The sequence below is a fragment of the Panthera tigris genome, chromosome C2 (assembly GCF_018350195.1).
Source record: "Panthera tigris isolate Pti1 chromosome C2, P.tigris_Pti1_mat1.1, whole genome shotgun sequence".
NCBI classification, from domain to species: domain Eukaryota; kingdom Metazoa; phylum Chordata; class Mammalia; order Carnivora; family Felidae; genus Panthera; species Panthera tigris.
In genome coordinates this window covers 52515538-52522649 of record NC_056668.1, presented here as the reverse complement: position 1 = coordinate 52522649, position 7112 = coordinate 52515538, and the positions used below count along the sequence as shown (strand labels likewise).

The 7112-nt window shown below is 36.6% G+C and overlaps 1 protein-coding gene across 1 annotated transcript in view; it reads left to right on the top strand.

Moving 5' to 3' along the window:
• Positions 1–2340: 2340 nt before the first annotated feature.
• CBLB (Cbl proto-oncogene B) overlaps positions 2341–7112 on the top strand; it is a 221157-nt gene continuing 216385 nt past the window's right edge. Inside the window, exons 1-2 of the mRNA XM_042956253.1 lie at positions 2341–2358; positions 3300–3371. The gene's annotated coding sequence lies outside the window, so the exon portion shown is untranslated. The remainder of the gene's footprint in view (positions 2359–3299; positions 3372–7112) is intronic.

Sequence of the window (7112 nt, the reverse complement as noted above, 5' to 3'; positions counted from 1 at the left end):
TTGGTGGGAATATAAATTGGTATAGCCACTATGGAAAATGGTATAGAGGTTTTTCAAAGAACTAAAAATAGAAATACCATATGATCCAGTAATGTCACTACTGGGAATTTACCAAAGAAAGCAAAAACACTAGTTTAAAAAGATATATGCACCCCTATGTTTATTGCTGCATTACTTTTTACTTTTTAAGTTAGTTTCATGCCCAGCAGAGAGTCTAATATGGGACTTGAACTTATCACCCTAAGATCAAGACCTAAGCTGAGGTCAAGAGCCAGATACTTAACCAACTAAGCCAATTAGGCACCCCTGCTGCATTATTTACAATAGCAAAGATATGGAAGCAACCTAGGGTCCATTGATGGATGAATAGGATAAAAAGATGTGGCATATATAGAAAATGGAATATTACTAGCCATAAAAAAAGAGTGAGATCTTGCCGTTTGCAAAAACATGGATGGATCTAGAGGATGTTATACTGACTGGAATAAGTCAGATGGAGAAAGACAAATGCTGTATGATTTCACTTACATGTGGAATCTAAAAGGCAAAACAAATGAATACGTAAATAAAAAGCAGAAACAGGCCCAGAAATACAGAGAACAAACTGATGGTTGCCAGGGGTGAGGGAAACAGTGGAATGGAAAAAAATGGATGAAAGGGTGTGGGAGATACAGGCTTTCAGTTACGGAATGAATGTCGTGAGAACAAAAGAACAGCATACGGGATATAGTCAATGTAATAGTGTTGCAAGGTCACAGATGGTATCTACACTGGTTGTGAGCATAGAATAACATATCAACTTGTTGAATCACTATGTTGTATACCTGAAACTAAAGCAACATTGTGTGTCAGGTATACTTCAATTAAAAAAAAAGAATAATGAAAATAAAATAAAATATGTACTTTAAAAAAGAACGGGAGGTTCAGGGGACTACATGTTGTCACATGGATATACTGTGAAGAGGTTTCAACCAAAAAGATTGCACTTTTCTCTGTGGTTCCAAGCAGCAAAACTGAGGTCATTGAATTATCTTCTAGTACAAAGACTTTTGCTCTTTGCAAGGAAGAGCTTTCTTCTCACAATCAGAAATGTCCAGATGGAAATGGAATACTCTTTTAGTATGTTTAACCAAAAGTTATCAGTACGTAGGGGTTTTGTATTTGGAACTGAAGCAGTAGATCTTCTTAACCCAGAGATTTCCTCTACCCTGAGATTTTTTCCCGCTTATCAAACTAACAACTATTTTGCCAGATATTGTTAGATATTGCGATATAGAAGAAAGCAGTAAACCTCCATGAAAAAAAGCTCTTTGTCATCATATAGGGCCTCAAACCCATGCATATGAAAATGGACTCACTATAACTCCAAGTCTGTTCCCCTTCTTGTTTCTCTATTTTTATCAAATACATACATGTTCAGATACTTTTTACATTATTTAAAATCATATTCAATTAGAGCCAAAGTCATGATCTTTCTCCTACTTAAAAGTGTGTCTAACATTTATCCTTTTAGTTTCTTCCTATTGCTAGAGCTATCCATCATTGCAGACCCTCAACTGCAGAAATCCAAACTGGGTCAACAGTCTTCTAATAAGAGCCCTTGCCACTATTCTCCTTATTTCCATATTTTTTTAGATATTCTACCATACCAGTAATGATTCCCTCAAATACTGATTTTATTTTGCCTTTACCCTCTTCAGTAACCCTTAAAGTTCCCTTTTGGCTACAGAATTGGTACAAACTCCCAATTGTATCATTTAAAACTTCCCATAGTTTTTTTTTTATTATCTGTTGCATTTTGTCATTTTAAAAATGAACTTCCTGGCATAGGAGCTGGCACCTTGTCTTCCCTTGGATATGCAGATTTAATTGTTTGTTATACTTCCTGTATACACTCCATTTAACCCCCATCTCCCAACTTGTATTTCCCTCCTTCAACACCCTAGAAGGTGTAGTTTACTTTCTCCACGGGGTATTCCCTCACTCTCTTGCTCAAGTTAAATATCCTTTTCTTTCTTACTTTTATAGGAGGCACTGTAATTATATATTGACAAAAAATATTTGTTGAATAAACTAATAGCAGCTAATTACAATGTGTATGAGAGAAACTCCAGATACTCAATATAGTCCTGTTCATTTCCACCAATAGCATGGCTTCATTGTGCTTTATATAATCTCAATTTCACAATAGCATTTATTTCCTACAACATTAGACCCTGAAAAAAACATGTGTCTCTGTCAATATCCACAGGTCAGAGGAAATACTTCCATCAGGAGCATTGTGGCCAAGAGGCAGAGGATAAGCCATCTACATCAGAATTTAGAATAGAAACTTGCTTGAAAACTGGATGAGCCACGGTAGTATCTCAGTTTGGTTTTAGTTCTGCCAAGAAATAGCTAATTTCATGCAAGAATTACCTTGTACCTGATCCAGAGCAAAGACTCTCTGGCTACTCTTTATATGCATTGATGCAATAGTAGAATTATTTAACGCTTAAAAAAAAAAAAAGTAAGGACAAATGTGGGAAAAAAAGAGAATTTTAGGGTATGAATTAACTTCCTTCCTTCCTTCCTTCCTTTCTTCCTTTTTTGGGTACCTACTGTAACTGGGGCAGGTGGGGGGCAAGGGGTGATTGTCAAGAGATTTAGCAACTGAGAAGAATCAAAGTGGTTAATTACCCCAAGAATTTTTATAAACATTTTTTTTTCTAATTCTTCTTTAGGAAATTGACCAACTTTAGCAGGTGGTAGTTCGGTCTCTCTCTCTGCTGTTAACATTCAAGTCATACAATCCTCTTATTTATTTTTCTATGTACATTAAAAAAATCAAGTTCACAATTTTGATTGCTTTCTCAGAAATCTTCTGTGACCTGTGAAAGTAAAATGGAAAATTGAGCAGAGGTCATTTAGAGAGCAGGCATAAGGGGAAGAAGAGTAGGAAATTAATTGTATTCATCACTGTACTCCCTTCCCAGATGTCTTCCAAAATGCTATCTTTTATTTTCAAATCCATTTTCCTTCATATTTAGATGCAACTGTAGCTGGTAAAAAAGGCTTTGATCTATATTTCATAGGTAAGTATTATTCATGTGAATATTTCTTTTCAATAGTATAGAAAATATAAGCTGCTCATGTCTCCTGACTGAGGTTTCTGCCTCTCATCCTGGCTTGCTGGTCACAAAATTATATTTTAAACATACATCTGTTTTTTCATTAATGTCAAAAATTAAATAGCAACATGAAGCCTTCTTGATCTTCTCTTTCAATATTGGAACGAGACGCTTTCTTCTGGTTAGCAGGCGAAATGAAAACAAGACGTGACAGAGAAGAAAAATGTACATAAGTGGACCAAGTGACTTCCTGCTGAGGAGGTATTTGATGTGGTGGTGGGGTGGTGGGGTGCACAGAACCAAAATCATCAGCCCTACCCAAGCCTGACACTTCATAAAATGCTACCTGATGAAGACATCCTGTTACTCTGGAATAAAATGTAACTGTTTGGAAAGTGACAACACATTGAGCTCATATACCAATCATGCAGGAAAATTTGTCATAATTTTTTAGCCAAGCAACTGGGGGATAGGGATGGAGAGGGGGAGGGAAGATAAAGAAAACAGGAGCTTGCCTGAAAGAAATTGAATACTATCTGAATACAATGTGCACAATGTGGGTACACTGTGATGTTAAAGAGCCCGGACAGCTGAGTCCTAGAAACTTGAGATTGGTTAAGTCAAGCAGGTTTGGTCGCATGGGCCACATAAAGATGTCAGTATGTGTGTATGCACACAATGTGTAGAGGGCATTGCCATGAAGTGAGAAAGAGATGCAAACAAGAGAAACCATTGACAATGGTCAGAAGATCCCGGTCACACCCAGGTCCAACCCTTATCAAAAACACTGGAAATCTAGTTCATAAATGGCATGGTCTGGTAAAATGTCTGTTCAGAGATGCTGACAGTTGATATAAACATGAGTTTTGGTGAAGGACTCAATATTGTTAATTTTTTTTTTGGATGCTGCTTTGGATTCTTCGACAAGTAGTACCCTATTACTGGAAATGAATCCCACTAATAATTGTATACACCTTTTACTCATAGATCAAAATATTAAAGTGACATGTAGTAGGGCATTTAGTAGTTCAGAAAGTTGCCCTTGGGGTGTCCCATGTTTCTGTATGTCATCTAAAATTTTTTTTTTTACCTTTATTTATTTTTGAGAGGCAGAGAGAGACAGAGCACAAGTGGGGGATCAGCAGAGAGAGGAGACACAGAATCCGAAGCAGGCTCCAGGCTCTGAGCTGTTAGCACAGAGCCCGACACAGGGCTTGAACTCACAAACTGTGAGATCATGACCTGAGACGAAGTCGGACGCTTAACTGACTGAGCTGCCCAGGTGCCCCAAGGCTACTTTATTTCTAGATGATTATTGCTTCACTCAGTGTGAACAGGCACATACAAAGTCAGTGGTTAAAATATACAAATGGATAAAAAGCCAATAACCCTCTTGGTTTTTAAAAATTACCTTTGCAGTCTGGGAGAACCATTTAAAAATAGTAAAATGAATTTAACAGTTTTGTTTTCTAATGTTTCATTATTTTGTGAAAATGTATTACCATGAACATTTTAAATCAAAATTTTATTAATTATATGAGAAAGTATCTTATTTTATATTTTACTCTGGCTACTGGAAAACAAAACTTGCTATAAAAAATAGAGTATTTAAATATGTGTAACAACACATAGACTGTACATAGAAGTGTGTCTAATGATGTAAAGGGCCATATACAATTATGTAAAATTTTACACAAGCACGTGCACACAGGCATGAGGAAATAGAATAATTTCTTTTGTGGTTGGATTGCTATAACATGGCTTTGCTGATGATGAGGCGTGTTAACACTATGTTAAAAAGATAAACTGTCTTTTCTTTTCTGTGTACTATCTCTTTCTTCCTGACCCACCTTGAACCCTAACGCTGATCATCTGAACTATATTCTCAAGAAAAGATTTGATTTTTTTTGATTTCTTGATTTCTTTCAGTCTTGTATTTCTGCAACAACTATTCAGTCAAAACACAAACCTGTTTTGAAGCTACACTCTTACTTCCCGGGCACCCTGCTAGAGAAATTTACAAATCTTTCCATGTTAGCATCATGGTCTAATTCATGGTCTCCAGGCTCCACTGTGTTCTTAGAAGAGATTCTCAGTCTTTCTTTTCCTTGCCCTTTTTCTTTTCTTCAACTCAAAACCTTCACCCCTCTTAAGTTTCCTTCAATTTGAGAAGTCAATTTTGTCTACCACTTTGTCTAGTAGAGTTAGAAGATCAAACATGGTCACCCTCAACCTCTTACCACAGCTAGAAATGTATTTATAATGAAAGTATGCATAGTTTTTATTAATGTTTGTTTATTTCATTTGTGTGAGAGAGAAAGCACATGAGAGTGCGGGAGGTGGGGGTAGGGGCAGAGAGATAGAGAGAGAGAGAGAGAGAATCCCAAGCAGGCTTTGCACTGTTGGTACAGAGCCCAAAGTAGGGCTTGATCTCACTAATTGTGAGATCATGACCTGAGCTGAAATCAAGAGTCACATGCTTAACTGACTGAGTCACCCAGGTGCCCCAAAAGTACACATAGTTTAGTTTCATGGATTTATTTTTAAGATTTATTTTATAGATTTATTATTTTAATTTTTCCATGTTCCTCCCATTTCATTCTCAGGTCTCCTTTTTTTCCCATTCTTGTAGGATACTATGCCCTTCAGTCTCTTTCTTTGTAATTTATTTCTCAGCATGTACACTCATGCTGAAGTTTCTTTGATTGCAAAGTTTTGCCCTCCCTAACTCCATGCAACTTTGCATTCGTCTATAGGTACTGTCTCAATTCTCTTCTCCATCCTTACATGGATTCCTTAAAAGACTCATCTCTACTTTTCAGTTCCTCAACTTCCATTCTTTTAAACCCATTTTTTAATTGACATTGTTCTCATTAAGGTCACAAAGGATCTCTCAGTTATTAATGCCAATGGATGTTTTTCATTTTGCCTTTCTTTTATTGGACCCCTCTCCTAGAATTGAAACTTTTTTTGTTCCATGGAAATACTAGACTCCCTGGTCTCCATAAACCACACCCAACTGGTTTTGTTTGTGATCCTCCATCTTTTTTGTGAATCCATTTTTTTCCCTGATTTTTTCTGAATGTTGACCTTCAAGGTTCATCTCTCAAGTCAATGTTCTTCTGATCTCAGATAATCTCCTTTTATGCCATTACGACTCTGAGGTAATTACTCATTTGTCAATGTTGCCAAACCTATCATCATATATTTCCAATTGTCTAATTAAAATATCCATCTGCTTACTTGATAGATGCCTTAAGTTTTTTAGTTATGGAATAAACTAATTAATTAATTTTCCCTTTCCCCTAAATAGACTGTCCCTTGATATTCTCTGTGATAATTGTTGAGGTTCTCTTTTACCAAGTCATTAAAACTAGAATATTGACCATCATTCTTGACTCCTCCATTTCCTGCACTTTTAATATTTCTATGTTTATCAGTGACTACTAACTTAAATGATCTGGTTCACAGGATTAGTTAGGATAACTAGAGTCACCTTGCAAAGCTGAAAACCATCCTAGGTCAACGGAAGCAGAATCTTTGGGAGAGGGACTTGGAAGTTGGCTATTCTAATGGGAAGAGAGGATTGGAAACCATTTTTCTCAATATTTCTCAAATATATCACTTGTTCTTTTACCTACAGTATCACTACTTCGTTTTAGGTCATCTTCATCACTTATTGCATTTTGTCTTCCTCTTCTGGCCACCCACTTTCAGATTTATCCCTCTGCTGTCTGTCATCAACCCGCCCATTAGGATGAACATTCTGAAATGGGAATGTTACAATGGCATCTGCCTGGCTCTTCTAATCCTGTGTACTCTCCCGTGGCTTAAAACCCTTCCACAGCTTCTTGTCAAAAAGGATCAAATCCAAGTCATTAACTGGGCACCTGAGGCCTTATTTTAATTTACTTGTCGTTTGCCACTTTTTCCCTTTTATTTACCTTTCTCTGCTTCCCACAAAATGGACCCACTTACTCCCTGTGCATAAAAAGTTGTTTT